The following is a 26,861-nucleotide window of genomic DNA, read 5'->3' as shown; positions in this document are numbered from 1 at the left end:
TCTGTGAAGTCTGTATTTATATATTCACAATCTTTCTCATAATTTGGTGTTTCAGTCATCTGATGGCATTTATCTGTCCTGTCATTTGGAAGCTCATCGCAGGCCTGCTGCCTCAGGAGCAGTCAGTCTCAGGGATGCTCAGTGGCTGCTCCCTCTGGTACACTGGATACCTGTTCTCAGACATGACTCAACCATCTAGGTAGTCAAGATGACACACAGCACAATTCTGTTTAACCCAGTCAAATACCTTTCCTAAAAAACTGCATGCTGTAACAAGTGTTTCAATTCTAAAACATTTCCCATAAATAAGCAGAGAAATGTTTTAACTGAAGTAATATCTTACTAGAAACACAGATGTGTTTTAACTGAAGTAATATCTTACTAGAAACACAAATTCTCTGTCTTTCATCTTTTTTTTTTTCCATTCACCACCAGCCAGCTTAGGTGCAACTCAGCCTTAAGTGCTTTTTCTCCTCCACAAAACATCCTCTTTCTAGGAAGGATAGGGCAGAAAGGGCCATACTGTCTGACGATATCTTCTGAGTTTCTGCTTGACACCTGCAGTGTCTTCCTGGTGCCATGCATGAAAATAGTGCCCAGAGCAAGGAGGAGGAGTCTCAATATATTGATCATGATTGGAAAGTCAGACTGCCCACTCCACCATCACCACATGCTGGGGTCTGACCAAGGTCCAGCAGATCCCTAACTTATGGCTTTCTAGCCTTTTCTAATATCTAGCATCTCAACTCCTAAGATGTTTGGACAAACTTGCTATTTCCATGTAGGATTATCTGCAAAATAGACCTTTCGTGGCCTCATCTGTTTACTCACAGCACCATGCAGTCTGGAGCAAACTGTCAAAGACATACAAATTCCCCTTTGAACCAATACTGGAGCAGGATATTCTTCATACAGAAACAGACCTTATCTTCATCCTTTGTATTGGATGCAAGATGCCAGTTTGCATTCAGTGTTTCAAAAATTTTTGGATGGGATCAGTTCTCAGAGATGGAAGAGAGAGATGAAAAAGAAGAAAACTTTATTACTGTTTGTACCTGTTCCAAGACCTCTCTTCTGCTCCACCTTTTTCCCGGCTTCCTTTGTCTCTTCTTCCTTTCCTTTGTCAAGAGCAAATCAAAACTCTCATTGTGTCCTGCTGGTGTGCTTGGATCCAGAAATCCTGAAGAAGGATAAAAAGAGATATATCAAGTGCCATAAAGTTATTAAAGAGATTAAAACTGCGTATATGAGATTCCCAGCTCTGTATGGGCTGCCAGTGCAGGTGGGTATGGGAGATGAACGAGAGCTGCTGAGCCTTCAGTCGCAAGCACAAGTATCCCCTCTGATGAATGGGAGATGGCCATAGTCCAAGTGGTCAGGAAGGGCCTAAAAGATTTCTCTGAAACAGGTACTTGAAGCACTGTCACCCCAGCAACCTCCAGTGGTGGCCCAGAAGAGAAATATAAACACATCAAAAGTCAACAGGCTATGGCTAGCTTGAGGCAAACTTAACACTATGAACCAGCTTTGCTGCCATGTTCTAATATTCTTTTCTTACTCACAATCTTTCCAAGGGCCTTTTCTCAGCCCATGCCTGTGGCATGTCAGGCCACTGACAGATGATGTGTTCTCTTCCCATAGAGTTGCCTTAGAAAACTGAGTGAGCAATCTCTAGAGGCAAACAAGTTTGTTCTGGATTTAAACTGAGCTGTCCAACCCAGGCTAAGGGTCCTTTTTTAACTCTCAAAAAAGAAAAACCTACTGACTCAAAACTGAGGCAATGGTTCATGCAGCAACAAGAAAAAAGAAAAACAGAGGAGGCTTCAAGAGAAAGAGCTCTGAGAGTTTTGCACAAAGAAGTTGTAGCAACTCTAACATTGAATTCCCCAGCTGGAAGTGACACTGCTGTGAGACATTACTTTAATGTGCATCCTTCGTCTCTGTGACATAGCTGACTTCATGTTTATAAATTAATAAGGAAGCTGGCACAGAAAATGGTTCACCTATGGGCTAGATGCGGGTAAAATCCAAAGACTAAAATTTAAGTTACAGTAAAATTAGGTACTATAAATTATGCAGAAGAATTTAAGTTTCAAGGCTCTCCTACGGATATTTTTGTTCACTTAGAAAAATAAATGTAGTCAGTACAAACCAGAAATTTATTGACAATCTAAATCTGCAATACAGATGGTGAAAAATCAATAAAATATTAGCTATGCGTAGATAACAATTAAAATAATTAAAATTTATGGTTTTAAATCAGTAAGTTTATGGTAATTTGGAAAACAGAAAAAGACATAGGGCAGTGTTAATAAATCTTATCTCAGTAGCAAAGAAGTCTTTAGTTATGTGAGGTTTTGCTCTAGGAGAAAGTTCCAGGTAACTTAAATGCTTAAGGAAGAGGTGTTTAGGCAGCACTGCTGTTTCACAAAATTGTATATTTTGACATTAATCAGCTAAGGTAGGATTCATCTCATCTATCTTTAGAGTCCCAGTGCTCACAACTAAGGTATTCATGGAGAAAAATAGGTGCTTTTAAGACTCAGGTCACCTGATAAAATACAGACTTTTGCTTTAGGATGAGATAAATCATGTACTAAAAATACCTGTTTATTTCCACTGACCACAGAAGGACTCTAGAATGTCTGATTTGGATGCAAATGCCTCCAATATAGAAATCTACATTAGTCATATCTTTACTGAGCTCCAAATCAATTAATATAATCGTAAAAAAAATATCTTGGAACTTTTTGGCTTTTTTGGTGGTTTTTTGTTGTTTTGTTTTGTTGGTTTTTTGTTGGTTTTTAGGTTTTTTGGTTTGTTGTTTGTTTTTTTTTTTTTTTTGTTACAGTTTCATATGAGAAACCACACCCCCTCTCCCATTTAGTCTCTCTGCCTTCTTTTATAAGTGTTTTAAAATTTCTTATGGTCCTCTGAAGTGCACATTTTCTTGTTGTTTTCAGAACAGGTACAATCTCATAAAAGACATTAAATATATTTAGGGCAAACTATATAAAGCAAGAGTACATTTGCTAGTTGTGTTATCAGAAAAAGAGTCCCAGGAAACAATCAGCCAAATTCATAGATATTGTAAAATTGTCAAATGTTCTGGATCAAACTATCTTGGCATCTTAATTAAGAAAGAGAACTTGGGAATGTTTGTACCGGGCTGCACTTGCATTATCAGCTCTGAAATTAAAACAGCTCTCATCGGTGATATTATCTTAAGATAAGGTAACCAGTTCATTCAAAGACAGGGAAGACTAGAAGTCAGAACACTGTTGGCATCTGTCCAATTACACATATTAGGGAGATTATCCAAATCTTGGAAAAGAGATGATTAAGAGATAGGCTCAAGTGATCTTCTTGGAAATATTTCTAGACTGAGGGAAAAAAAAAAAAAAGGTGGAAAATTGTTGAGAAGATTGCTAGGTACAAATGAAACAGACAGTCTGGATTTCATGGAAATACTGGATGCATTCCTCTGAAAGAAAATGTGATACTAAATAAATTACCTATATCAAACTGGTAACGTAAACAATTTGCTTGTTAGAAACTATCTAAAAGCTTCAAAAAAACCTGAAAACTAGACATGCAAGGAAATATATTTAGAAAACAATTCAGACTATTAAATCCAGCATAATATATTTTGAAGTAATGTGGCAAAGATAATGAAAATAATAGAAGTTTCTCTTATTTTATACCATCAGTAGAAATCCAGATGGTAAACAAAAATAATTGAAAATTGTTGTTGATGAAAAGTAATTGGAATTACTTAAATTCATTTCAAATCTAGAATTATTAAATCATAGCTTATAACCTGTTTGGGAAAGGCTATGTAGGGAAAAGAAGCTGGAAGAATGCTCATTTTAGAAAGCAATTACTTGCTTTAGGACTATTGACAACTTAGAAAAGCAGGACCTTGAACATACATGGATCAATGATTGGGTTCTGATGAGGGGTTGTTGCAGATCATCTGACCAAACTACAGAGTGGGATTAACTCATCCTGACTTGTCAGTGATGTGGGACAAGTGGTGTGTTTTTGGAGGCTTCAGGTCGGTGAGCACATGCTGCAAGTTTCAATCAACTTACTCAGGAAATCATCAGTAGGATTTTTGATATAACACTTTTCTCTATTCCAAAACCAAACCATGCTCTACCCAATGGAAGGCAGCTATTGTATAACAAAGCAGATGACTGAATCGTTAGAATGATTGTTGGCTGTTATCTAAAAATTAATAGTAGCACTCCAATTGTGTTCAACATGGGCAAGGAGAGGCCAGTTTCAAAGGGCTTTGTAGATGGGCAGATAGATAAGTAGTACTTCAAAAATGACAATTTCCAAAAGCCAAGAAAAAGTACAAAGAAAACTGGAGGGGAGCTCCAACAACACAAGTAAAATCTAAGCACCTGAAAAATAAATAGTTAAAATCTTCACTTCCACAGTAAAGAAAATGGCCAAAAACTCAGGGCATTATTTGTATGAGAGGATACCTAGCAAAAAGACAGCAAGTGACAACATATGCATAAGCAAACAGCAGTTAGGGTAATTCAAGCCAGGAATCCTGGGAAGCAGGGAAGGAAGAATAAAGAGGCAATCACTATTGAACCCAGGCCTATCAACACTAGTGCAGTCAGAAGTTTTTGTGCTGGGTTATGGGACTAAGGATCACCTCTGTGAACTCAGAGGAGCAATGGTGAGGGGTACTCAATAAAAAGCTGAAGACCTTGAAGCCCCCTCTCCTGTCTCCTCCTGAGGCTGCCCCAGGAGAAGTGACAACCCACAGACCCTCAGATCAACAGACAGGAAGGGCTCTTGGGGTCACCCCAAAAGCTAATGGACCCCCAGAGGCATGGGCCATTGGTGGGGTTCTCAGGAGGACCATTTGGGGATTCACCTGTCGGTGCATGTGTATGGGTGTGACAAGGGGCGATCAGGGACACTGCTAACTGTGACAGGACAGGCTGAGCATCTTATCCTGGTTGCTGGAGGGATCCACCTTGTACTTATATCTGTCTACATGGGCACATTTTTGTCCAGTCAGGGGCTTTCAATTCAAACAAGCCAAAGGAGAACAGGATGTGTTCCCACAGAAAACGTGTAGTCAGCATCTCCCAGTTGGCCCCATGGACCTGGAGCTGTGGCAGTATTGCCTCTGTCAAGAAAATGGATTTGGCACCTCCCTGCAGCCTGTGCTTGCTGAAAACAAAGAGAAGCATTCACAGATAGGTGGTAATATTTCCTAGGTAGAAACAGAACTATTGACCACTAGAAATCTGGAATGTTCAAAATATTTCAATTCTGTACTTGTAAAAAATACTCTGCAAGACACTGGTCACCAAAAGGAGTACTAAACACTACATACAAAAAATCCCCCAAAACTAAGAAAAAAACAGCCTAACAAAAGCCCCAAACAACCCCTATATCAAAGACAAAACAAGAACTAAATTTTCTTTGTATTCTTTTCATCCTGATGAAATACAAACAAGACTCACAAAAAGAAACATTTATTCCCTGTGTTTGGGATTTTTTTTTTATTATTTGCTGTTGCATGGGCTTGTAAAGTTTTTTGTTTTTGCTAAAGCAAAACAATTTCTGGATCCTTCCAATGTCACAAAGTTGGAAGAACATTATTTATCCAGGTTCAAACAGAAAACTATTCAACATTGGTTCAGTAGATCAGCTAGCCAGGCACCAACCTCAAGAAAATTACCAAAAAAATGAAAAAGGATTCAACTGATAAAATATTAAGATAGAGCAATAAAGATTTAATGACAACAAAAATCACTTAAAAGAAAATCACACCAAGGAAACCTTATTTCCTTCTTAAAGGTGATTTTGTTTTATCACTAAATGTTACTTCAGAGACCAAATGCACTTTTTCAGCATTTGCTGTAGCATTATGAAACTGTCTGATTAAAATTGATGCTGTAGAATATGGAACACTTGAAATGGGACGTGAGCTATGTTGGGCCAAAAACTATTTGTCAGATAGCAAACATTTGCTGATGGGAGTTTTTTCAAAGGAGTCTATGAATAGCAGTAAGTCTGATCCTACTCCACTTTTCCATTAATTAATTAATTGGAAGAAATACTAAAAAAAATTGATTAAATCTTTACTTTAGACAAAGACTGGTGGGAAGCAATCACTAGAAGACTTGGGCTTACTCAAAAAAAATTTGTCTAAATATATTCAAGCACAACATAATGTAGCTGAAAGGAAGAGTGTATGTGCCATCCATAGGGTAGGAAAGATGTCCCCCCAAAGCACTGATAACCAAAAAGAAATTCAGTACTTGTTCCTTGGGCAGTTTTTTAAGGAAATGGGCTATTACAATCTCTGGACATGTAAGAAGGAGAATATATTGGTATGCTGCCAGCAGTTCAAGGGGCCAAACTTTGAGAAGGACATTAGAAAACAAAAGAAGGTGAAGTAAAAGGTCATAAAAAATTGACTTTGAGAGCAGAAGAAAATGTGTTAAAGTGAAAAAATTTAGCAGCTCAAGTAATTTAGCTTTTGAGAGGGCAAGCTGAGAATGGCATGATTGCAGCATAAATACTTTCAAAGGGAAAAAAATAGAAGGAGCTAAAGGGTTCTTTAACAAAGACAGATATAAAAAGAATCATAGCTAGAAATGAATCCAAATAGGAAATCATGCACCAATTTGTAATTGCAAAAGTGATTAGCCATTGAGAAAAAATATAAAGTAAAGTCCATCTTCATCTCTTGATGTCTTTAGATCATGAGTAGACGCCTTTGTGAAACACATTGCCCTGACAGAGAAGTTATTTTTTAAATCAATGTGTTCAGCTAATAGCCAGCCTGGGAATTAGATCCATAGGAATTTTCTATTTTGCCTGGAGCTCTTTTCTTCAAAAAGGCCAGCTTTCTGACTTGGGCAGCAGTCTTACCATCCTTACTTTTATTCCCCTGTTTCTCCAGAGGCAGATGCCCAGCTCTGCTATTTTTTTTTTTTTTTTTTTTTTCTATAGGAAGGAGATTTCTGCCATCTGCTGCTGTCTTCCATGGAGAGATAATAATTGATCAGCCACTGTGCTAGGGCAGCAGAGATCCTGTGGGGCTGTTGGGGCGACAAGAGGCTTGAAATACATTCTAGGCCTATGGCTAAGATCAGACCTTGTTGCTTTCCCTCTAGTAACTTACTGAACTTTACATAATGAAAAGTACAAAAAGCCATTCATTTGGACAAGGCAAAAAGTAATTCAACTAGCATAAGTGTTAGAGTCCATGCCTAAATTTAGATGCAAAATCAAGCCTGATAAAAAGCCTTCCTAATACAGGAAAGATGGACACAACCTTTATTTTAAAAAAATCTAATCATCTTTGGAAGATTTTTGGAAGGAGGTTTGTCCACCTAACCCAGATGCCCACAGCTAGGCAGAGGACACCCACCTCTGGAGAGAAATCTCTATTGGTCTCTTTTGAGTGAGTAGAGTATTTAGACCTGATCATCTTGGAAAGGTGAATAGTGAAGTACTCTATTATGTATAGGCACAAGTTAGATCCAGATCAGGTTCATCAAATCTCCTTTGTAGATTGGACCAACTAATGAGTTCTTCTGCCTCTAAAACCTAAGACTTCAAATACCATTCAAACGTGGCAAGGCTTAAAGGGAGAAGTGCTGTATTTTATTAGACCAAGAGATGTATCACAGCTATATATCACCACTAATACTACTACTGAAAGGAATAAAAGCAGAGAACTGCAACTTGTGAACAGAGAAATACAGTGTTTGGTCACAGAGATATCTAACAGGCTCTGGGTAGGTGGAAACAAACACCTAGACTTCCAAAAATTGAGGAAAGTATTTGAACATTTTCAGGAATTTTGGTTTAAATGCTAATTTTTCTTTAATCTTAAGCAAACCAGACAAAAGAAATTGGGACATCACCTATTAGTGTCTGATCCCCAGTCTCCTACTGCAGCCATAAGAGTAGAGCAAGAGTATATCCTCACTTCTAGAATCCAAACACAACTCCTCCTTCCCTGGAACACCACCAGCAACAAGGGCAGAGAGTGCTGTGGCTTAAATGGTGCATATATTCCAGTACTAGTTTTTGCCTTATAATGAATTATTTCCCATGAGGTGTACCTGGAACTTACTAAGATATTGAGCATCAGTCATTGATCAAACCACCTGTTTTATCCTAAAAATTGTCAGAAACATTTTTCTTGAGAGAGACATCAGTCTGCACCTTTGAGTGCATTAGCCTGCATTTGGTTGGGGTTTGGGTTTGGGCTTTTCTGGCATGGTGAGGGAGGTAGTGAGAAGAAGAAAAAGACTTAGCTAATGATTTCGGTTTCACTTTGGGGAGAGATATTGCAGATACATGTTTTTCAGTTTTTGAAGTATGCTTTCAATAACAAAATACTGTCGAATTCAGACATGTTTATACTTTCTCCATGAATTAGTAGTAGTTTGCAAAGCTGTGGATAAGTTTTATTGACAAACGCTTTTAATAAGGGACAAATTTTCACCCCAAACCCATAACATCATAAAAAACAGGTCTTTCATGCGAGAACAGGATTTTTATGTACTACTTGCCTTCCACAGTTTAGACAAACCATCAGAAAACGTGACAAAACCAACCTAGCTACTGCATAGCTCAGTGGATCACAGACAATAACGTCGCTTTTTTAACTCAAATCACCCAAAAAGCATTTATGAATAATGTACATTCTCCTGCACTCAAAAATTTTTCAGAAATTATTTGTGAAGAGGAAAAAACCCCAAAAAACCTAAAGCTGCAATACCTTTTTTAAATAACCAATTCAATCAAAATTAGTTCAGGAAATATTGTTCAGCATTAGCTAGTCATCATACCCTTACTTTTAAGGGACATATTAGATCTATAAATGGTCCATCAAAAAAATGATAATTCAGCACTATAAAGTAATTTGAAGGCATGCTTTTAAATATACGGTGTTTAGGAGGATATTGAAACACCCTCACAATTCTAAAACATGCTTCATTGTCCAAAAAGGGCCAAGATTTAAGCTGGCTCATAAGTGTTAAGCAATCAATTCTTGTAGACACAGCTTCAAAAACGCTTCCATTTAGTCTGGTTGAATTACAAATGAGTTATTTCATTAGCTGAATTATTATTTTGGGATGAACTCCAGAACATTAAAGCTTTACATTTAACCTCCATTACAGCCCAGAATTAAATTAACCTCTCTTTCCCATATAAAAGTCGCTAATGCACTTTCCCTGTAAAATGCAAATGTTATTACGCTATGTTTTGCAGAAAGCACGTATAAAAATTCAGTAGAATTACAGGTCATAATATTTTGGTGCATTCACTTTAAAGACTACTTTTTTAAAAAAATTAGTTCATCTTTCTTCTCTTTGAGCACTGACACTTGCAGGAACAAGAACATCTGATTTATTTGTTAAAATATCAACTCAGTATCGCAGGGCAGCAACTCAATGCTGCTGTAACACACGCTGTACAAACATAAAGGATTATGCGAGAAGTTCTGTGTTCAAGGTCGTTAAGAGAATCAATCAGGACTTTACTTTCCCTAAAATCTTAAGAGTCTCTTTGAAGCCCCTCTGGGTTTAAAATTTTCCTGTTGCTCAGAGTTAGAAGAGAAATAAAGCAGAAATTTTCATGTGGCTGGAAATAGGCTGAATTGAAACCACAAGGTATTGTGAGTGTCTCTACCTCTGATGCTTATTATCTTCCAATCACGACTGAAGATCCCAAAGGACGTGGGGTGTTTCTCTAGTCACATTCCACCACAATTTTCTAATGTTACATAATAGTTAAGTTTGAAATTAGACTATTGTGATTACAAGATTTGGTTTTGTTCTGAATAAGAACAGAAAAATTCTCCATGTACTGCAAAGAAAAATATGCAAAAAGCTGCACATCAATTAGTCATTACCACTTTAGTATTATTCATTAGATATTTCTTTAGAATATAAAACACAATTATGGAGGGCAAAATGAAAAAATGGTGATCCTGAAACAGAGTATTTTAACCAGAAATCTGTTTGATGATTTTTTTTTTCCTTTTTTTTTTTCAGGAAACAGGCAAGGTTGTGCAGAGCCAATTTTTGTGAACAATATGCATGGACTTCACAATTACTGGTTCAAACACCAAAAGCGAACCAGACGTAACATGACAAACTCAGACATGACATCTGCTAAGCTGACAAGTTGAGAAGCTGAGGAAGCACAAGGAGAAGAGCTGCTGACAACAGACACAAATTGCACAAATTGCTTTTACTGGTGCAACATCATCAAACCCCTGGACCATCGTCCCTGTTACTGCTATGGCAAATAGTGAATAACATGGTTCAATTTGTATTGCGTCAGAGGTACACTCACCAGGAAAAACTACAGGGGGTGGTTTTGCATTCAAAATCCATCACAATTCCAAACAAATTTTCTAACTGTAGATGTGACTTTCCCAATAGAATTTTATTTTCTGACCTGTATATATATATATATAAATTTTTTTTCTTTCATTCTGAAAGCAAGAAACATGCAAGGAACCCATGCCTCAGGAGCTGAACGAAGAAGTTCCCAGGGACCAGCAGCCTACACCATTTGACAAGGATCTCAGATAAGCCACATTCACAAAGCCCAGGACTTATCCAAGATTTTCCCTCTTTTCATTAGATTTTCTGAAAAAACACAAATTGTGAAAAACAGTCAATATAGAAAGCGTGTTAGAATAATGAAGAAAGTACCACGAAAATCTATTCAAAAGAAGCTCATGCTAAGCTTTCTAGAGTCACTAATATCAGAAAGAAAATGGGTAAGGATGAAGAGTACAGATAAAGCTACCATTAAAGATTATGGCAATTTATCAAGTACAGTGTTTTATTTTAATGGTATGATCTCAGACTGTCAGATTCTTCCACCTGTCCAGCAGATAATTAAAGGAACATTTTCGCATTTTCTTTTATCCCCTTCAAGTTTATCCCCTACCTTAAAAAGAAGCTTTTACAGTTTTGACAAGACATTTAAGATAAGTCAGTCTGTAAATCTTAATTGTTTGTTTTCTCCTGGGGGTCTTTTGCTCTTGTTTTGAACCATTCATTTGAGGTGGCTTTCAATTGTGAGCCAAGACTCAGATCCCTGTATAGACAGACTTTACACTGTCCATAAATCCTGGAATTTCACAACCATCAGACAGACTCTTTAAAAGCTTTTATGAGAAAATATGGTTTAGTATGGAGACAGCTGGTATTTAAATTATCCATGTGAGAGAAATTACTTTTATTCATTCACCAGATGCTTTATTCACATATAGATTTTTAAATTAATAATTCCATAATACTTCAGCTATATAATCCTAAAATCCACACAGTTTTGCTCAATGACATTAACAAGATTTGACATCTTTTTTATTTCTTGCAAATAGTGAAGCACATTTTTCCAATCGCCATTTCAATGAAACATTACAACTCAAAAAGGAAAAATAAAAAATGTCAGTGTCCTCTGACAAGATGAGTAGAGTTCATCAAACTGTTATCCCTGCCTGTACTCCAGGTGCAGATTTCAGAATCATTTGACTGGGAAAAACATATTGGCTAGTCACATGCCTGTGTATGTACCCCTACTACTCACAAACTGTTCCATGATATATTTTTAAACAAAAAAAACTATGATTCAGAGATACCTGAAGAGGTGGGGAAACACTTCTTGGCTATTAAGATAAACTGAACAACAACAAGTCTTAGTAAGAAAAATACAAAAAATGGGGAATGAAAAAATTCTAGAACATTCTAGGAAATTATTTGAGTTAACATGGTTGGCATTTATTATATCAAAGATGAGAAAAAGTAGCTGAGATATCTTGATCAGGGACTCCATGTAAACTAAGCTTGCAATCTCAGGTTCCAGAAAATGTTTTTTCAATCAAATAATGTTGTTCTTCCTTGCAACCCTGAAATTATTTTTTCCTGTTTTCTTCTTGCCACTTGAATACTTTTTCATTTATCTTCAATTTGCTTGTGTTTATCATTACAGCTTCCTTCTTCCAGGCCTTACTCCATAATATATTCTCTTGGAAAACACTACTACTTCTCACTTTGAATTCCTGCACTGGCTAAATTCTACTCTACATGAATTTCAGGGTCCTTGCCTCAGCTCTGGAGGCATCACATAACACTTGTTACTCGCTCCTATTACTTCTTCTGCTCTTTAGTACTCTTCCTCACACTCATGTAATTTTGTGAAAATTACATTCTTAATCATGGCCTGGACGGATCAAAACCCAACCTGCTTTCATCTCAATCCTCCTTTAATGTACTTGTCTGTGGGAAGCTTATCAGAAATCATTATAATATATATATATATATATATATATATATATATATATATATATTAAAAAAAAAAAAAAAAAAAAAGAGAGAGAGAGAGAAGAAAGAAACTCAACAGAAAGCAACAAGTTTTTGAAAGCTACACAAACTCAAGACTTCATATGTGTGTTATAAATAGTAAATATTTTAGCATCTCTAAATGATTGGCTGCTTAGTAGTTTGTTTTCTTCCAACCATGTTCGCCTCCATCCCTCTCCCATTTTCTCCCTAGGTAAGGTTTTCAGAAGGACTAACTTTTGGCATGCCACTCTCCAAGTACAGACGTTTCAACTTAATAGGCTTAGAAATACATGCAGGTTTTTCACTGTTCTTTCAAGATATTTCAGGAAAAAAGTGACAATAATAGGTTTTTCATCAAGAATGAAGAAATGGCAGCTATATTGTGAGAATGATCTACTTACTAAGTGCCAGCACTCAGTCAGGGAATACCTATGAACTTTTGAGTCCATCAGCCTCTGAGTTTCTTGCCCAAGCTAACTGAATACCATCTTACTCCAAACGCATATCAAATATTTGCAGCTAAGAATTAAGTGCAGCGCATTATCTAATTTCCAACTCTGCAGCAGTAACCCTAGGATGGACAGTAACCCTAGCTCCAATCATTATTTTTATAAAAGAGTTGTCCAAGTTTGAAGCACAGACCAAAATCATCCTTGACCTTTAGTAGATGTTCACACAGATGCCATGCAAGCAAAGGATATGGTCACATTCAGCAGGGAAATGGGGCCAAACTGCAACCCGTTGATATGGTGGTCATTTCTGTACACAGAACACATCCACTCTATGCAGATCCTGCCACTGCTGGCCCGGCATGGGGAAATGCTGCAAGTTGATTTTAAAGTGGGTTCTCTGTCTTCACTCTGTATTTATAACCAATTTTCTTGATTTTTAATTTGGTATAGACTCAAAACTCACTTTAATTGAATCAATAGATTTAAACCAAAATAACTTTGTTGGGTAAGAAGTTCAGGAAATATGTAGTAACTTTACTTCATTACTTCAGGATCACATTCTGTGAGTACTGTGATACTAGAGGTTGTAGGAACCACCAAAAGTCCACACTAGAACAGCTCATGGAGACTTGTGAGACTAACAAAACCACAATTTGAGGAATTACACACCAGAATACAACATAAAACTCACCTATCATAACCTGAACTCTAACAGTGGCATGAGAAACCTGGCTTTGCCAAGGCAACTTTCTTTCATACAGTCTGAATGCCAGAACACAGAGAATTAATGTCTTCCTAGGAAGAACAACCCAGAACAGAAAAACTTGACATTCTACCCTCTGCTTAAATCACTGGCTTCTGCTCTAGTTTTCACATCCACAAGAGTTGTAATGTTTATCCACCCAGGGCACAGATGTGTTATGAGGATTAGTTAGTATCTAATTACATGAATATTTAAAGTGTTACTCTTAATGTCCTAATATTATCCCCAGTATATTTGCATAGATTTTATTTATGCTCTTGACATTTGTTTTCTAGATTTTATTAGAGCTTATAAACAATAAAAAAAGCATTGATGCCAGGCCCTATTACACACTTCCATGTGATGACTTAAACACTCTCAGACTGTTCAGGTTTGTTGAAGTTATAACCATTTAACAAGTTTACTGAACTGCTTTCTTTGAATCAGACTCCTCTGTAAAAAGAGGAATGACATTTTTATCTTACTAAGTGTTCTTTCTGTATAAAAAAATTAGTCTGATGTCACTGTAACAATAACTTCGGTTCTTTGAACTAAGAAAGAAGGAATTCCCATATCTCCGTAGTGGTCACTGCCCTGTTCTTTTGGTTAAATGTGTGCCTCCAGTGTACTGCAACAGCCTCAGCAGCTGGGTGCAAAAGAGGTGATCTCTGATCTGATGCCCCGGAGTCAGGGTATTTTATGTGCAGTGGAATTGTCTGCAGATAATAAAAAAAGAGAAATAATAGCTCTGCAGAGAACATTCCCTTAGATGTTTTGGCAGACCAGTCTATTCCATTCATATACTTTGGAAAGACTTTGACTTTTAACATAAAATATTCAAGTTTCATTATTTCCCCATGTGCAGACCAAAGCCCACCAGTCAAAGTCACAGTCTCAGTGTTCAGGCTTTCCTTGGATGTGTGCACACACACCTGTGCATACAAATGTGTGTATTGAGAGCAATGGCGAGTTGACTGAAGTTCTGTCTGTGTTTATTTCCATTAACCTTCTACTGAAGATAATGTTTTAATAATAATATTAAAAATAAATCTTTCCATCTTAAATGAAATATATTAACTTTGTTGCACATCAATTATTCTCAATATTAACTGGCTAAAACTTCCTTGGTCTTCTAATACAAAGCTGTCTCTTTTGGCCTCTGGACATCACAAATTTATTCTCTCTGATCTCCTCATTTACGTGCATTCACTTCCATGGACAAACACGTACACATTTGATTACTTTCAAATAGCTCCCATCCCATGAAAGCCCATGCTCAAACATAGGCAATCACACTGCAACAGTGCATTTAGAATACATTTAATCACAGTAAACCAGTAATTTGAGAGCTTGGGAGGAGGTGTATGATTTAACTGCTGATCTTTGCAATGACAAAACTATTGGAGCAATAACATTTTTGCTTACTTATGAGCAAAACCCTTTCTTACCCTTCCAGAACTAAGAGGAATTGGGAACCAGGAAAAGGGTTAATTTGTACTAACTGAGGATCTGATTGCTTGGGTTTTCCTCTTTGATTTGGATTAAAAAAAAAACCCTAATCATAGAGTAATCATACAGTAATAGTGAAGAAGGTTGTCTAATTAATACATAACCCCTTCTTTCCGATTCAAATATTTCCATCAGTCTATATCCACAGGTTTTCCTGGCTATATTTTACAAGTGTTGAAAAAGTCTGCCAAAATCATGATCTGGAATACAGTTTAGGTATAATATGGAGCACATAACATTTTTTTGTATATTTCACAAATACAGAGTCTATCAAAAGGTTAACCAATAAATGAAGGCACAAGCACAAGATAGCTAGCTCTAAATGGCTCTATAGGAAGTGCCTAGATCTTTGTCCTCAGGTTCTGAGACACTGAGGTATCTGCATAATTTGCTAGGTTTGATGCTACTTGTTTGTATACACATAGTTCAGGCACATGCTGAGCCTCTAAAAAGAAAATATCTGACATAAACCTTGTCTATGTGCAATCAGGAAACCTTCCCTTTTCAATAAGGGATATAAATTATATGTAATTATGCCTTCAACTACTACATTGGTGATTATCTGTTTCTCTAGAGCATATCAACAAATTAAAAATCTTGTATTAACTACTCTCTGTATCATCAACTGTGATGCTTTGGTAGTCCAGTTAAGAAATATTTTGATATCACAAAAGGGATTGAAGAGCAAAGAATGAATCTATCTATATAACTAAGTTACCTGGTTTATATGATGGTTTGTTACAAGATAGGACTTAAGAGAGTGCCAGCAGAAATATGAAGGTGCCAACATGCTCCAGAATGTACTGGGTATCCATTCTTCCAGTTGCAAAAGACAAAACATGAATTAGCATCTATCCATTTATCTTGAAAATCCGAGCTTTGCCAAAGCCCTTATTAGTTCCTCACAGTCAACCAAACAGGCTGGTGCCTGGACTAGGATACCATAACCAGTAGCGTAGGGGACCTAAGCATGCCAACACCTTTGGGGACAAGAGCAACCACTGGCTATTCTTCCATGGCAACCACAGCCCATCATGCTGAAAACTGATTTAAAGAACAACTTTGATGTGGAACTCTTGTTGACCTTATAGATATTGATCTAGATAAGTCACAAGTGCTGCACTGAAGAGGCTGAGACCTCTGCTCTGCCTCAGCTTCCAACACTGCCAAAGAAATTTTCTATGGTGCACTGCTCTGCTGAAAGACTTTCAAAGCATTAGCTACTTCCCAGACTTATTATGCCTTCCGTCAGGACCACTAACAGATGATTTCCGCTACATTATGGAACTTTTGCATTCAACGACTCCTAAAATAAGCTTGCTGAGAGCAATTTTCTAAAATATAGCAAATTAAAAAAAATCAATTTATAAAAAGTTCTGAAGAAGTTACAATGAGTCAGCCTGGAAGCAGCAGTTTAGGACATGTACACATTGAGCTGGCAATTATATCTGCCTAAGAGGCCAATCAGAACAGCTGGAATCTTAAATATCAAACATCACAACAAACTGCTGCAGATCAAGAATTATTCAGTGAATCAATCTGAGTGGAAGTACCTCTGAGAAGTCATGATCTCTTGTGGATAATTCATGAACAGAAAAAGGCCAAATTCATAAAATTATTCATTATAAATTATTCACCCTCCTCTTTGGAGATATGAAGTGTAAAATTAAGTGTTTAGTTTTGATTAAGTGAGGAACTGAACATCATAAATACAGCATTTGACTCAATAGATCCCAGGAAATTAACTGCTTTTGGAGGAAGGAGAATAAACTTTTCTTTCTATTGCTCTTGAAACTTGATTAGCTGTTTGCACAGTGAATGTGTACACAGAGCCAGATCCCAAAGATGCTGAGCTTGTACAACTCCCACCATCTTCAGCTGTACTTACTCGGCACATTTTAAGTTCATCTGAAAAACACCATATGCAAAGTGCTAAATTCTGGTATTTTTTGTTGGAAAAACTCATCAAGTTAAAGAAAGCACTGATGAATGGTAGGAAAACTCTATCACAAATTTCACTAGCAAGTCTTTACCTTCAAATCTTCCTTTCTCAGGGCATCTTTGTCATTGATTCAGATGGAAGCATCAGCTTCCTTATTCTTCTCACTGATGTTTGTTTCTGCATGTGAAGAAATTTTCCTTTTGAAGAGCTGGTTTGTTTATTTATTTTCTCAACTGAGGATTATTTAATTCTTCTTCCACCCACTGCTCCATACACAGAGCCAAAGTATAAAACATGCAGCTTCAGCTGGGTTAAAATAAAACAAAACAAAACAAACAAAAAAAAAATCCAGATTAGAGGACTCCTGGAATGTTTGGGGTTTCTTTAAATATGACTTCTGAAATTGCATTTCCCAATAGGCTAGTTTCTGAATTTTTTTCATATGCACTGAAGATTTCCCCCTCCCTTATTATTAATTATGTAACATTTACTTTTTCTCAATTTGAAGTGGGTGTTTTTTGTTCAGGCCGCAAAGTGCCACCATCAGACACAATCTCCCATTTCTTCCTTTTCTCTCTCCTGCCTTCTGCTGCATTGTTTTCAGCCGTGTTTCCACTGTTACCCATACACACTCTTACAGTGCTAAGATACTAATAAAGCACTGAAACTGCACACAATAATTACTGACAAGAGTACACATAGATTTTTCATTCTAATCTCATCTAGATATGGTGGGAGTTGCATTTGAGTACATTTCTCTAGTGAAATGAAGTTTCCTCATAGAAATATTCTTTTCTAGTTGCTGCCCATGGCAAAGCAAGGAATAAAGCAAAAGTTGATGTAAAAGCACACAACATGCCACTCTGTTCTGAACAAAATTAAACACAGTGAAAATCAATGAGATGTGAGGTCAAATGATGGCCATTGTGCGACGTGCAGTTACCTCTTTGAACCAACACATGTGTTCTGGGGGATCTAAACACAGAGAGCAGAGAAATGGATGCAGAGGTATACAGTCGATTTTGGACAAACCCCACAGTTAGGACAACACCAAGGTCAAGGGAAGATTTAGTACTGTTCATATTTAAGCTGAACTACACTCCTCATACTTCTGTGAAGTTGAATCACTTACCTTCACACACCAGCTCTCCTAGGGACTCAGACAGTAGTGGACAATCAAAAGAACAGCCCACAGTAATGAAATTTTACCAACAGTCATCAACAGTGAATGCTGGCCCTTTCATGAAAAGCAAAAGCCCTTCATCCTTCCCAGCCCCTGAGGGACTTTTACACTCCCTGAAGGCACTTTTAAAGCTCCTCAGGTCTCTCAAACTTGTCCAAGTGAGGATTGATGTGTCTCATCACTCTGGGCTCAAGAAATATTAAAGTATGGCAAAAAAAAAAGCGCATTTTCTTTCAAAACTATTTAAAAATATTACATCTTCTAAAAGCAAGGCTAGGGACCCTCGTTTGTTTTACTTACTTATCAATCTACAGCTTTTCCTCAGGAGGAAATAGTAGTCTTTCTCTAGGCTTTTGAGGAGGAAAAAAAATGTAACTCATTCATTGCCAAATGTTACACTCCACTGGCAAGGCACTCTTCTGTAGACTGGCTGTTATTCCAACATCACACACACAATTTTAGCAATAAAATTAATTCCCGTCTGCTAGCTTTGCAGAACTCCATTTCAAAACCCATCAGCTTCAGAAGTAAATTTAAAGCCTTTCTCCTGTCAAAAGCAAGAAAGCTTTCACCCTTACCCTGTTAGTCTGGCATCTCTCCAGTCTAGATCCACATTTAGAAGCAATATTAATTTCTGTTTCTCTCAGTTGCAGCTGTGCAGGGATAAAAAAAGTCATTTTTCTATTCTGGCAGGATAGAACATGCTTTTTAATCTGTCACTAGATCAAGTTAATGACCAAGTATGGAAATTATTCCTTGGAATGACCTAGAGTCCAGCTGAGGATGGGAAGTGCACTCTGTCCTTGTGCTGGAGCTCTCCTCACTGTTAGCAGAGCAGCAGTCACACCTTTCGGGTATTGCAGGGAGAGCCTCACCTTATCCTAACTTTGCAAGTGTCAGCTGTCCACGTTCATTAAGGATAGCTAAAATTGGTGAAATGTAAACCTTTCTGCAGATAGGAATTTGGGGGATATCTGCTGAAGAAAACTGGTAGGAGCACATTATCTTTCAACTATTCCTACCAGCACAATCCACGTTTTCTCTGTGAAGCGTGTTGCAGTTGACAAATGCAAACTGCACAGAAATACACACTGTGCAACAAGACATCCCTTGCAGAATGGCTGCAGGGGAGTGGTAGGACCACTGAGTGTTAGCACAGATGGCACCACACATGGAAATTCAAAACCAGTCCTGAAACAATGCATGTATACAACACCAACTGCACCTCCAGTCTGTTGCAAGGTAGGTAGATAGCAAGGGTAATTGAACATCTGCTAGAATTTGGCCCCATAGTTATTTCTAATTGGGTTCTTTCTCTCTCTGTACCTGAATTGATAGCTGGTGTTTGGTCTAAGCACTGTTTTAAACATTTCTGATGGTTCTGGCACATTCCTTTATGAGGCACCAGATGTGCAGGTACTGAAATAGCTGCTGCTGATTTCTACCTATAAGGAAACTGAAAGATAAGTAATTAAAAAATAAAATAAAATAAAAAACTTTATTGCATTGTAATCACTAAAAAGAAAAAGAAACGTTGAAAAGTGGGTTAACCAGAGGCAAGAGGAGATTTCTATTTTGAAAAGCACTTTTGAATTTCTCCAGGCTTGACAGTCCATCTGGACATTGCTAGATGCCTAGTCACATCAGCACATCATGTTTCATTTCAGTTCCCATATTTTGTTGCTTTTAAAGTATCTCTTATATAGTCTATTTCCACCACAACATGCACCTAAAGTACCCATATTATATTTTGTCAGAAGAACACCAAAAGTAGCACAAGTTGATTAGTGCAGTGTTTGGGCCACCAGGAAAGCAGTGATTGTCTGCTCCTCTCTTCTGCCTGTTATTTTCTTGGCTCCTTTATCAGCACCTCCACAAAACCATAATGATAGGATTGAGGATAGCAACCATCAGGAAAGCGATACTTAATTTTTATACCTACTGGCAGTAGTTTGCTACTCACGTATTTCTAGAAAAGGAAGAAAAAAGATTGTTTACAAATGTATCATTATACAGCAGATCTTAAATTTCACAACTATTATCTGTAAGTATTGACTATTTTCAGAACTCTGCCATGGCCTGTGAAAAGGTCAGGCCTTTTCATTCATGTTTGTTTTATGTGGGGAATACCAAATAATAAAATAGTTAATTTATCTGGCTGCTGAGATTTTTGTTTTCCCCCAGACCTTAAAACTGACATCAGGTTAGAATCTTCTTTTTTGTTATTATAGGAACAGAATGATTTCACTTTCTTTTCTTTCTTGAGGTAAAGAATTTAATTTCCCATAGTAGCACCTCAAAAAAAAAAAAAAAGTCTATTTTCCATGTAAACATTATACAAACAGTTATATCATTATAAGCTGCCTGTGTTTCTATCCTTAGGATGTCAATAGAGAGTAGTGCTTTTGCTCAGAGGACATGATAGAAATAACAGCTCCTTACTGCTCTATCAAGCTAGCTAACAACATTTTCAAAGCACCAACACTTTCAAAGCACCAAGTACTTACTTCATTTAAAGGAATGATATCCAAATGTAGAAAGAGTTTGACCTTAGGACTCCTCAACTTCTAATAGTGATCCACATTCAGCACTTCATTAAATCATCCATTTTATTTACTTTTACTAATTAACTACATGAAATTTTAATATTATACCATATGAATCGTATAAGCAGAACAGGGTAGATCCATTTATGCAGCCTCACAATTTTTCAGTAGTTGTCAGGCATTTTTCTGACGTTTCATTTTGTGTTATTATATCAAGCACACCACGTTTTAAATAGCCAAACAATTTCATACTGCCTTACAAAGAAGAACTATAAAGCACATGAGACAGAATCCAGCAAGAGACTCTCAGACCATCATTTTTAATTCTTCTGCCTCTTAAAAGGAAATACCACAACAAGGAAAGGCCACAGGGAAATAACTACTACCTTTGCAGTTAAACACATGCTAACAGAGAAGCATACAATTTATTTGGGCATTTTGCAAACTGCAGCGGTGATGCCCTTATTTACTTATCCCAAACTCCACAAAAACAAACTTCAGCTACTGCTGTGGGAAGGAACAAAACACAAACATGCCTCACTTACCTGAGTAAGTCTCTGTATCTGCGAAGATGTTTCAATAAAGGCCAGTCTTTAGCTCTCACACCAAAAATTTGCTACAGAAGCTTTATTTCCCCCACTCCACCACTACCACCTCCCCAAGTAACCTAGCAAGTGTTGCAAAACCTCACCATGTACTCTTGCAGTCTTCCATGTAAATGCAGGCGGAAACTGCAAACTTGAAATAAAGAGTTTGGCAATGAAAGTCTATGCAGAATCTGTTCTTCAAAGGGTTAGGACAGGTGGTAAAAGATAACTAGGGACTTGCTGAAGAGCTTTGGGGACTGTTTCATTCTGCTTACCTTTTTCTCACTCCCTAAAGGCTGCAGACTTTTAGGCTGCAAAAATCTGTTAGTAACTCCCTCCTCATCTGGCACTGCCAACTCTCCAGTTTTGGCCAACCCATTCAAACCCAGCATTATTCTCCATGACAAATATTCTAAAGCCTTACTTAATGGTTCTGAGGAAAGATGAATTCAGAGATTGTCATACCCCAAACAATGTACTTAATGACCCACAGAAAACAATACTCTAGACTGCAACACGGTACCTTCCAAGCTGCAATCACATTCCCTTCCAAATTTGCAGGAGAAGCAAGAAAAGGGCAGAGGCAACCTCAAGACCACAATTTTCAATGCTCCAGCCGCTTTTACTGAGGAGCCGTTCTTGAGAGTTTTACTCCCTTTTCTCCTGTACTGCTCCTCTATGCCACACTGGAGGACATAAGATGGTTGGTGAAAGAAGCAACTTGGTATGCCTGTGGAAAACAAATAAATACATCCAATGAATAAATAAAATCACCATGAAACCAGTGTTTATTTATACTGTTTATTTCATGATTGCTTCCAACTGTCAAATATTCTCATTTTTTATTATAACATCATCACCTGAGGACTCTTGACTAGTAAAGCCCTAAAACAAATTTTCACCTTAAAGGTGCTAGAAGGCATGACGTTTATTGCCTTGTTTCCAGGAACTTCCAAAAATACATGAAGAAAGGCACAAGACTTAGATGATCCACCTGGAGGATGGAAAGGATGACTTACAGCACCTTTCACCACCTATGGCCCTAATTTTTGTGATCCTGTAGGAGTATTAGAATGGCTAATAAGACCATTCCTGCTTCAAAGAGTTCATTGGTAGACTTTTGAACAGAGACATGAGAGTTTGCTTCAGGGTTTGCATAAATATTAAAAATTTGCATTTTTTCACAATGGTATGGAGAGAGTTTCATCCATCTCTCTCTGAAGCACCCCGTATTTGCCAGGAAAGGGAAAGAAAATGAAGTACATTGCACTTTGGATTCAGTATGACAATTCCAGGATTCCATATCTGTTCAGAAAAGAACAGACATGAATACCTTTTCACACACAGAAGAGCATTTAACATGTTGAATGATTTCAGTATCTTGAGTCACACTTTAAATATTATATATATGGAATAAAATTAGTTTTTCCCTGCATGAATTTATACATTAAATACACATACACACATTTACAATTGCGTGTAAGCTTGCAGATAAAATCTATGTTCATGGCACAAAAGCATGATTATTTTGTTGTCAAATGCAAACTGAACATTGTTTATGTATTAACCAAATTGAACTTCAAAGGCCTTAAACACAGATTAAATTATTATAGCTGGGGTTTGATAACAACAGCATCTAACATGTCTTCCTTGAAAGACCAAAAAATACTCTATTCCTCTGCTTCAATAGGCAAAGTTTCATTCAATGGCATTTTCGATCTCGAAGGATGTGAAGAAACTGATATCCTGCACTTTTAAGATGACCGCGAATCTTTTTTTCTTGTGCTTTTAACAGTTCTTACAAGTGTTTACATTTTTGCCTGGAGTAATTGTCAGTTTTAATTTTTTCAGCCCATTTAATTCCTTGTTTCTTTATCACTCCCTTCAAAGTTAGGCATCTAGAACCAAACAAATTCATATACTGATATTTGGCAACCACCGAATACTGATCATCATTTGCAGTTCTGATCAACAGCTTTTCCATTTGCTGCAGTTCGAACAAGAAACAGCCACCCAGCAAAGTCCATGCCAAAAACTGGAAGACCAATGAGTTAGCCAGGTTGTTTACTGGTTCGTATCAGTTGCATGTGATATAGCTCTCTGCAGAAGAAAAAAAAGAGAAGATGTAGGATAGCTCAAACATACCCCAGTACACAACAAAAGCTGTTACATTCAGCCACTTCACTCTTCAGCTGAGCAGCTGTTGAGCTGGTGCTGAGCGTACACAGGAAGACACCACATTTTCATTTTCCTCTAAGTTTATGGGCATTTTTGGCATGTTCTCTTGTTTATATGTTCTTTCCTGAAAAATTGGTACTTTTCAAGTTTTTAATCACAGAACAAAATTCAAGCTGCATTTTTTTTTAATAAACCTGAAAATGGATAATATTCTCTGCACAAGTTTTTCACTTAGATATTTTGTATTGACAAAGAATAAAACAAAGCAAAATAATCAAAAGTTGTGTTCGGACAGCTTGAGTAAGAAGGAAAATAATTACACCTGCTCTAAGATAGTGGGATATTTTCTGCCACTGCTTCAGCAGACGAAGTTAAGGGTGGAGGAAGGCAAGGCAGGAGAGAAGGGATAAAGAAGAGGCAATCTTCCAGCTATACATACAGCTCTGCATATGTCAGAAACCCAGGCATTACACTGAATACACATCTACTCCTTGGAGAAACAATGGCAGCCGTTTACTTACATTTTCTAAAAGAGTTTTGGAAGGCTCCCGAATATTACATCTATCAGACTGATAAGCACAAAAATCAACAGCTCTTGCAAGTGTGGAGGTATGAAGTGAAAGCTCACGAGATGAAGGTAGAAGAAGAGTGATTCTATTAGTATGTAAGCTATTTTCCCTGTTTCTGGAAAGGTATATCCCACGCTTCCAGAAACCATTGACAGAGAGCAAGTATTGCCTCTTGCCCACCCATGCAATAGAAAAGACAATTAAAGAAAATGTTAATGTTAATATAATATTAATTAAATATATTATATTAATTAAATATAATACAATGTCAATATAATATTCATCACAGATTTTGATACTTCCTTTTCTCAAATAAACATTCCTCTTTCCTGCTTATTCATGAACTAACTTTAGGACATGCATACCTAATTTCTGGTAGGAATTTCCATGGACAAAATTTCAAATAGCCCTTGAATTTTTTTCTTTGATTTGGGTGTCTTCCTTTTTCTGGGGTCAGACTAGAGTTTTTACTTTTGTCTGATTGTCAGAAATTGCAGATTCTTTAACTGTAGATTAAGAATAAAAAAAGAGCTCATCTTAGAGTAATAAGTGCCAAAAATCTGGTAAGATAGGATATGGATAACAAAATGTATCAATAGTGATTAACTTATTGTCTTAACTGGAGTCTGATAGAGTTCTAATGCAATTATGTTGCGAAGAGTTTCAGAGAAAAACTTAATTTTGAATTAAAATGTCTAGGGAAGCAAATACATTAGGGCTTGTATTTCATTTTTCTTTAACAGTCTGAAAAATTCTTATTACAGCATTTATTATGTACTCAGATATATTTTAATGCAGCTCTGTAGAAAATAGCTGTATATACTACTGTGTCTCTGAGCTCAGTAAGACACTCCTTAAAGATGGGATATCCAATAGGCTAGGGTCTCCTACTCCTCTCTATAAAAAGTGTGTGTATCTCCCATGTTATCAGGAGTGGTGAAGGGCTCTGGTTTATATATAATTATGGAGCCAGACATCATGAGAAATTGTGTATAGGTAACAATTTCTGCTGTTAGCAATGGTATTTTGGGGGGAGGGAGGTAGGGATTGGTTTGTTTGGGGTTTTTTTTAATTGTTTTCTGTGTGTGTGATTGCTGTTCCCACATTTGCACATGACCCTGTCACCTGACAGAGCTGCTATCTTTGAGTGTGCAAAATGTCACCACTGAAGTGTCAGAGGTATGCACAGATGTTCATGCATGCTGTACACACACACCACAGCAAGCAAAAACTTAGAACTCTTTGGAAACTCTACATTATTCTCCTCTCTTTTCATGTCAGTGAATGGAATGAAAACACTGGCTCAGTGTAGCATAACTCATTAATACCAGAATCTAATGTGTTAAGCACTGCTAGAACATCTATCCCATTATACAAGAAAGCTAATCTAAATATGGAGTCAGAAACACAAATCCATGACCTTTTTATTTTTTTATTTGGTAGGTTTCTTGCTGACTTCATTTTGCTGCTCTGCTTTCCCTACATTTTGTAGAAGGCAATAAAAGGTAAGAAACAATCACAAAAGGCAAGACCCAAAAAAGCAATTACATAGTACCATCTAGAGCCTGTGGATGTTACAACAACTCTAAAAAGAAAGGCTTTTCTGGACTCTCACTAAGGTCAGTGTGAACGATGTAAGAAGAAATCTTGTAATTTTTTTTTCCAGGGCTACAGAGGGCATAATTCAGTAAGCAGTAATCATAAGCAGTATGATGGAAACCAAATTAGAACAGAGCACTTTGCATACTTTACGTAGGCCTGCTGATTTTAACTCTCTTTCTATAGATGCAATTTTCAGGGTGCTTTATTATCCTACAGCTAATTCTTCAGAGGAAAAAGTGGATCAGTGGATAGAATGGCACATCTGACTTAATCATCTTGGCATGTTGGGTTCTTTGGTCTGTCAGTGTCTCCTGAAAGCAATTTTTCACCAGTCACTGCAGGCAGGGTCACAGCATGTAACTCACATTTCAAAGACACTTTCAACATGACTAACTGTTGACAATATTTGAACTTTTGAGCCCTGCCATCCTTAGGCATAGTGACAAGAAGAGCAGGCAAAAAATACATCAGCCATCAAAAATAGTAGGTCCCTCCCTCTCTTCCTGAGCTAAAGTATTCAGCCTCCCCTTTCAAATCCTCTCTCAAAAACACACCATGAATCCCATTTAATTAGAAATACTCTCACACATTCATTATACATGCTGGCTTCAACTCAGAAAGCATACTCTTCTGGCTCATTTCTATATGCAGCACCTCTGTTAAAGTAAGAGACTCTATAAACAGAACGTGTGTTATATCTGTGCTTTCTTGTGCTATGGAAGGAGCACTCTGGGAACTCTGAAATATTAGTATCAGGCCATTTAGACTTCTAGGGACCAGTGAAAGAGGATAGACAAACAAATCCATGGTCACACATCTCTTCCCTCACACTTCCTCTTCCTCTCATCCCCTTCTATCCAGAAAGTCAGCCTTTCTTCTTGTCACTATTCCATTTTATGAATATCTTTTCTCTACAGAGGCTTGCCTATGGCTATCAGTGGTCCACAGCACAACAGAATCAGTGCAGCTGATATGTGATAGGAAGGGGAAATGTTGGCAATATATGATTGCAAATTAAATGATGCAATTTCAGGGTCAGCACTACAGAAGGCACTGAAGAGGCTGACAAAGATGAATGGCAAGTGAATAAGGGCAGTTACAGTAATGTACAATTGCCTTCTCTGAGATCTGTAGACTCTGCTACCATCTGCTGGTTTATGAAAAAGATCCTGGGAATCTATTTTAG

This window comes from Sylvia atricapilla, chromosome 3 (genome assembly GCF_009819655.1).
Source record: "Sylvia atricapilla isolate bSylAtr1 chromosome 3, bSylAtr1.pri, whole genome shotgun sequence".
In the NCBI taxonomy this organism is placed as follows: domain Eukaryota; kingdom Metazoa; phylum Chordata; class Aves; order Passeriformes; family Sylviidae; genus Sylvia; species Sylvia atricapilla.
Note: the sequence above shows the minus strand (reverse complement) of the source record.